This window comes from Lynx canadensis, chromosome B3 (assembly GCF_007474595.2).
Source record: "Lynx canadensis isolate LIC74 chromosome B3, mLynCan4.pri.v2, whole genome shotgun sequence".
NCBI classification, from domain to species: Eukaryota; Metazoa; Chordata; class Mammalia; order Carnivora; family Felidae; genus Lynx; species Lynx canadensis.
The window spans coordinates 79,597,742-79,606,067 of NC_044308.2; the positions used below are offsets into that span (position 1 = coordinate 79,597,742).

General features: G+C 35.5%; 1 protein-coding gene across 1 annotated transcript in view; it reads right to left on the reverse strand.

Annotated features, from left to right (window-relative positions):
* PRKD1 (protein kinase D1) overlaps positions 1-8,326 on the reverse strand; it is a 327,269-nt gene that overhangs the window by 241,820 nt on the left and 77,123 nt on the right. The gene's annotated exons all lie outside the window — the stretch shown is intronic.

Genomic DNA, 8,326 nt, shown 5'->3' on the forward strand with positions numbered 1-8,326 from the left:
GGTTAGTGCAGGATAGAAACTAGAAGCTATACACCAAAACAGCAGATGTTGATGAAGGACAGGATATGGAGCCTGAAAAATAACCCCTTAAACCCTTTCACTGAGTCTCTAAAACCAGAAATAATGTGAAAATTGCAACTTGTTTCATACACATTTTATTCATTCAATACATCCTAAATATAATAAGTCACCATTGTTCAACAAATATTTATTGAGTACCTGTTCTATGGACTTAGGACACTTCAGTAAGCAAAAACAGATTAACACTCTTGCATTCACTGAAGTGCCCATTCTGGCGGGAGACAGCAGACAGTGAACAACAGACCTAATAAATAAATATATTTATATTATATTGTATGTTGGAAATGACAAATGTTATAAAGGAAACAGAGTAACAAGAATTAAGAGTGATATGGGTAAGGGCTGTTCACAATTAAAATACAGCTACAGGATAGGCTTCATTGAAAAAGATGACATTTCAGCAAAGACTTGAATGCAGTAGCACATTTATTACGGATAAACCTTGGGTCCGATACTATATTAGGCAATGCATAGGCATTATTTCATTTATCCTCAAGATGTTAATCGTGGAAAAATATATTGTACCTATTTTACCAATAAGGAAACGCAAGCTTAGAGAAGCACAGAGCTGCTGCATGGAGGGATTGCAATAACCGAGTGAACCAAATATTCTGCAAGTAGCCAAACCTAGCACCAGACCTTCCGTAAGGGCAAGTGAAGGAAACATGGCAGAAAATAAATAATTTTAGCAGGGATGCTAAGTGCTATACAGAGGCACGGGCAAGGGATTATAGGAGACTGGAGATTTAGTAAAGCCAGGACACCTTTCTCAGAGGGAAGAACTCTGGGAGAAGTGAAAGTGAACTACATGTGCTGTGTTTAAATAGGGTTTTTGACACAACATATCTTCATTTAAAATATAAATCAAAATTTTCCTAGGATAGACAAAAAGATTGCTATATAGTAGAACCAAATAATTACCCAAAACAGTGAACCAATTAAACAAATTATGGTATACAGACATGTTAACTAGATACAAAAATGTTTAAAATGAATCTTAATGATATGAGAAAATGAGGATATAACACTGAGACTAAAATATTTAAATTAGTAAACTGCACTATAAACAGTTCAGCCTCAGCTGTGTGGGTCTGTGTATGTGGCATGTGCTTGTATGTGTATCAAATACACAGACATAGGTAAAGATTGGAAGAAGGAAAGCAATTTTTGTCCCTGTATAGTAGGATAACATGATCACTTGGAAATAACAGTTTAAACATTAAAAAAGTTTATTTTTTCCACATTTAAAAAGAATCCTGGAGGTTGGCATCCCAGAGTGGGTATGAAGGTTCCACCACGTTACCAATGACTCGGGCTCATTCTAGTCCATCACTCTGCCATCCTGATGGTATACCCCTCATCCTCATGGTCCAGTGAGGCTGATGGGCCTTATTCCTCAGGTACCTTTCTGGTCAGCAAGACGGAGGAAAGGGAAGAAGGAGGGCACACTCTTGCTGTTAAGACGACTTCTTATAAAAATCACATAACACTTTGACAGAACATATGATAAACAGTCTACATGGGTGGCAGCATGGCAATCTAACCCCTGTTGTTGCTATTTTTTCTATTTAAAAAAAAAGGGGAGAAGAGATTAGGAAGGGATGTAGCCTCTGCCATAAGACTTTTCTGTACTCTCTAAATTTTCTACAATGCATGGATAATACAGTTGACCCTTCAACAATGCAGGTTTAAACTGCACAAGTCCATATATATGTGGATTTTTTCTGGTATAGTACAGTACTATACATGTATTTTCTCTTCCTTATGATTTACTTAACAATGTTTGCTTTTCTCATTTATAACTGCATCAGAGAGAACAAAATACCTAGGGGTAAATTTAACCAAGGAGGTGAAAGAACCATACACCAAAAACTTTAAGACACTGATGAAAGAAATTGAAGAAGACACAAGTAAGTGGAAAGACATTCCATGCTTATGGATTGGAAGAATTAATATTAAGGTGTCCATACTACCCAATGCAATCTATAGATTCAATGCAACCCACATCAAAATCCCACTGGCGTTTTTCACAGAACTAAAACAAAGAACTTGAAAATTTGTATGGAACCACAAAAGACAACGAATAGCCAAAGCAAACTTGAGAAATAATAACAAAGTTAGAGGTATCATGTTCCCTAATTTCAAACTAAGTTATAGTATATACGAAGTTATCATAATCAAATCAGTATGGTACTGGTAGGAAAGCAGACACACAGGCCAATAAAACAGAATATGCCAGAAATAAACTCAGGCACTTATAATCAAGTAGTCTGTGAAAAAGAAGGCAAGAATATACAATGGGGGAAAGGCAGTCTCTTTAATTAATGGTGATGGGAAAACTACGCAGCTACGTGCAAAAGAATGAAAGTGGACCACCATCTTCCATGATACACAAAAATAAATTCAAAATAAATTAGAGACTTGAATGTTAAGACTTGCAACCATAAAACTCCTGGAATAAAACAGGCAATAAGCTCTTTGACACTGATCTTAGTTTTTTGGACCAGTCCATTTAGGCAAGGGCAACAAAAGCTAAAAGAAACAAATAGGATTACATCAAACTAAAAAGCTTTTGCACAGAAAAGGAAACCATCAATAAAATGAGAAGGCAACCTACTGAATGGGAAAAAATATCTGCAAATCATACATCTGATAAGGGGTGAATATCCAAAATATATAAAGAACTTATACAACTGAATATAAAAAATCTGATTAAAATATGAGCAGAGAACTTGACTAGACATTTTTCCAAAGAAAAGATACTGATGACCAACAGGTACATGAAAAGATGCTCAACATCACTAATTACCAGGGAAATGCAAATCAAATCCCCAATGGGATATCTCCTCACACCTGTCAGACTGGCTACTATTAAAAAGGAAAAAAATAACAAATGCTGCTAAGAATGTAGAGAAAAGGGACTCCTCATGTACTGTCAGCAGGAATGTAAATTGGTGTAGCCACTATGAGAAATAAATATAGATAAAAAAATCAAGATCAAAAAAGAATAAAAACCACAAAAAAAAAAAAAAAAAAAAAAAACAAGATCAAATCAAGATCAAAAAATCAAGATCAAAAAAGAATAAAAACCACCATCTATAAGCTACCTGTAGGATAACTTATAGGTCATAGTACAATGGAAATAATGTCTAAGAGACATGTGTTAATGTCTATAGAATAATAAAGAATAATCAGAAAAAACCTCTATGAGTTTGAGAAAAAACACTCCCAGGTAAGGAAGAAATAAAACTTTCACTATTTGCAGATGACATAATACTATGTATAGAAAACCTAAAATACTTTACCAAAAAACTGTTAGAATTGAAAAAAATCAGTAAAGTCATAGGATACAAAAATCACTGTACAGAAATCTGTTGCATTTCTAGATATCCATAATGAAGAAGAGGAAAGAAATTAAAAAAAAAACAATCCCATTTACAATTGCATCCAAAATAATAAGATACCTAGGAATACATCTAACCAAAGAGGTGAAAGAGCTGTATTCTAAAAACAATAAAATAGTGATAAATAAAGATGACACCAAGAAATGGAAAGATATTCCATGCTCATGGATTGGAAGAATAACTATTGTTAAAAATGGCTGTATTACCCAAAGCAATCTATATATTTAATGCCATCCCTACCAAAATACCAACAGCATTTCTCACAGAACTAGAACAAACAATCCTAAAATTTGTATGGAACCACAAAAGATTCTGAATAGCTAAAGCAATCTTGAAAAAGCAAAGCAAAGCTGGAGGCACCACAATTCCAGACTTCAAGTTATATTACAAAACCACAGTAACCAAAACAGTATGGTACTGGCACAAAAACAGACACATAGATCAATAGAACAGACAATCCAGAAATAATTACATCATCAATTAATCTTTGACAAAACAAAAAAGAATATCCAGTGAGAAAAAGACAGTCTCCTCAACAAATGGTGTTGGGAAAACTGCACAGCAACATGCAAAAGAATGAAACTGGACCACTTTCTTACACCAAACACAAAAAATAAATTAAAAATGGATTCAAGACCTAAATGTGAGACAGGAAACCATAAAAATCCTAGAAGAGAATCCAGACAGTAACTCTGACACTGGCTATCGCAGCTTCTTTCTAAATATGTCTCCTGAGGCAAGGAAAACAAAACCAAAAATAAATGACTGGGACTTCAAAATAAAAAAATTCTTCACAGCACAGGAAACAATCAACAAAACTAAAAGGCAACCCACAGGATGAGAAAAGATATCTGCAAATGGCATACTGGATGAAGGGTTAATATCCAAAATATATAAAAATTTATAAAATTCAATACCCAAAAAACAGATAACCCATTAAAAAATGGGCAGACAATATAAACAGACATTTCTCTAAACAAGACATACATATGGCCAACAGACACATGATAAGATGCTCATCATCATTTATCATCAAGAAAATGCAAATCAAAACTACAATGAGATATGACTTCACACCTGTCAGAGAAGCTAAAATCAGCAGCACAAGAAACAACAGGTGTGGGTGAAGATGTGGAGACAAAGGAGTCCTTGTGCACTAGTGGTAAGAATGCAAACTGGTGCAGCCACCATGGAAAACAGTATAAAGGTTCCTCCAAAAGTTAAAAATAGAACTACCCTGTGATCCAGAAATTACACTACTGGGTATTTACCCAAAGAGCAAAAGAACACTGTTTCAAAAGGATATGTTTATAGCATTATTTACAATAGTCAAGACATGGAAGTAGCTCAAGCATCCATCAACTGATTAATAGATAAAGAAGATGGGATATATATATACACATTATATATACATATACATACATAATGGAATATTATTCAGTCATTAAAAAAAAGAATGAAATCTTGCCATTTGCAACAACATGGATGGAGCTGGAGAGTATAATGCTAAGTGAAATAAGTCAGAGAAAGACAAATACCATATGATTTCACTCATGGTTTTAACAAAACGAGCAAGGGAAAAGATAAGAAAGAGACATAAGAAACATACTTTTAATTATAGAGAACAAACTGATGGTTGCCAAAGGGGAAGTAGGTGGGGCAATGGGATGAACAGGTGATGAACACAGGGTGATGTACAGAAGTGTTGAATTACTATATTGTACACCTGAAACTAATATAACACAGTATAGTAATTAACTGGAGTAAATATAAAAACTTCAAATAAAAAAATACTCCCAAACAACAAGCTATGCATCTACTGTTATTAATATTTGGTAAGGACCACACCAATATCTTGTTTAAAATCTGTAATCTAGAATGAGATATTGATACATCTATTTAATAACAAATCAAAATATTATACTAGAATATTAAATATAGACATTAATTCTAAAATTGATATAATTGAAATAAAATCTTAAATTTGAGAAAATAGGATATAAATGTTTTACATAACTAACCAATAAAGTTGCATATTTTTCAACATCTAAGTAGTGATAGTTGTTAGTGGTATTTATTGATTCATTATCAAAATAAATCTGTATTTACTGATGTCAGGCATTCTTCCAAGCTCTGGGGAGACATATATAAACAAGACAAACCCCTAACTTATGAAGCTTAGATTTTGTGGAGTACAATTGACAAATAAATATAAAAACAAATTGCAGGTGGTGATAAGTGCTATAAGGAAAAATAAAACTGGTGAGCAAAACAAAATCAAGCATGAGAGGAAGATGGGTGTATTTTGAATTTGGTCAAGGCAAGTCCCTCCGGAAGGTGACACGTAGGCAAAGCTCTGACTGAAGGAAGAGCACCACGTGAATATCCAGGGGAAGGGCAGTGTAGACAGCTCAGTGAGTGCAAAAGCCCTGAGGCATACATGCTTAAACAGCAAGGAGAAGTGGTGGAAGGAGAAAGGAAGGAAGTCATAGGAGATGAGTCAGAAGGGCATCCAGAGGCAAATCATGCAGGGCCTACTGGTCCATGCTAAGGGTGTCTGGGTTTTACTCAGACTGCAATGGGAAGCCACTTGGAAGGTTTACAGTATGGCAGAGACATTGTAGGACACTTTAGAAAGATAATTCCAATTGCTAAAAAGAGACCATAGATAGACAAGGGAAAAGCTGAGAAACAAGCTGATTGGTAATCTGGCAGGTGAGAGTGGCAGTGGCAAAGCAGGGACATGGTAAACATATGGAGGAGTCAGAGCTGGAATACACTGTAAAGGTAAAGCTGTCCACATTTGCTGATGGACTGGATTGGGGGTGAAAGTGAAAGAGAGAAGTCAAGCATGATACCAGTGTTAACCCAAACAACTGGATGAATTCTGTTATCATTTACTCAGATCAAGAAGACCATGGGAGAAAAAAGCAGGGGAGAGAAACCAAGAGTTTAGTTTTAGACACATTAGCTTTGAGGTTCCTCACAGGCATTCAAGAGATGTTAACTCTGCTGTTGGATATACAGTTCTAGAGCTCAGTGAAGAGGCTGAAGCAAAAATTAAAATTGGGCATCATCACAATATAGATATTTAATTAAGTACATAGGACTTAAAGCCACAGAACTATAAATAACCAGCAGTGAGTATAAAGAGAAGAAAAGGCCAACAACTGAGCCCAGCAGGATTTCAACATTTGCAGGTTGGCGAGAGAAGGTGACATCCAGCAAAGGAGACTGGGAAAGAGCCACCGCTGTGGTAGGAAGAAAGTCAGGAGACTGCAGGATAATGGTATCCAGTGAGAAAGTATTTAAAGAAAGAGGAAGACAACTACAACAAATCAAATGCTACCAACAGCCTGAAAAAGATGTGACTAACTCTACTTGGTGACAATGAAAATGGAGTAGTTCAGATTTTTTTTTTTTTTTTTTTTTTTTTGGTTATAACTAATAGAAACTAACTTGAGCTAGCCCAAACAAAACTTTTTCTTTATTTTATTTTATCTATCAGATAGGCCCAAAGTCTCTCTTACAGCAAGGGCAGAAATGGAGTTGAACCTCATGATGGAGAAAGGTAGCCACCCCACAGCTCCCAAATTTAAACATGTTACACAGCTCCAGCTGTACACAGAGACTAACTGCAGGGTCAACAGCAAAGTCCCCAGGAAATATCACCTAACTGGCCCACTTTGGATGAGGCAATGACCCTAGTAATTTCTGTGACCCTAGTAATTTCTGTGGGCAGAGGAACTGTGTCTAATGCCACTGGCTTCATCCAGAATCTGGTCAAGCACAAATATACCGGGCAAATCCCAAACGCAACCAAACCCTGCCTTCATGCTCACCACTGTTTCAAGAGCTGTGCCCAGGACAGTGCATATATTATCACAGTAATCACAACCACCAGTTGAGTTCACGTACAGATGAGAAAACTAAGATTCATGAATGCTAAATGACTATCATACAGCTGGTTAAGTGGCAGAATTGAGATTTTCTGACTCTCATGCAAACTTATCTAAACTAACTAGGTCATGCACAATTAGTGCTCTCTTTGACAACCACTACCAATAATCACAAGTTAGTGAAAGGTCTGGATTTCTTTCCCCGGACATCATAAGCAGGTATAAAAGCAAGTCTTAGAACAAACTGTGACCCACTTAGAACATTAATTACCTATCAAATGAAAAAAAAAAAAAAAAAAAAAAAAAAAGCAAATAAAACAGTTCTTTAAAATTGTTTATACACTCAATGAGGTCCCAGGTTTCTATTCTTTTAGGGGTTCTGATCATACATTCCATGCAACAATCTAAACAGAGGATTCAGTTATCTTTAAGCAGGTATATAGTAAACTCAATCCTCTAAATTATCAGCTGGCTAGTTTAGGATGCATGCTTCCATTGCCATTACTGAAGACCTCACTGGATCCCATTGCCATGTGCTTACAAGGGCAGGATGTACGTCTAAGATAATGAATCTTGAACACCATTTTTTGTTTTTAAAAAAAACTCATTTTAGCACCCCTTATGCTAATAAGAAGCCATAAAAGTTTACCAATAAAAATCCACTGGCTTACTAGTAAAACTTCTCACATTGATTAGAGATAAAGACAGTGGGTGGTATGCATCCCTTCAGATTGACCTTTCGATTAAATGCTTAGCTGTCAGTGATGTGTATCTTGATTAGGGCAATGACCACTCTAGGATGCAGCTTAAACTAACATAAACACACTATACTACTGTCATGATGAAATGTTTTAAAGTAAATTATAGCAGTGGATTCCAAAATCCATATCCTGCCACCACATCTCAATACAACATGAGATTTACAGATGGAATTTTATACTT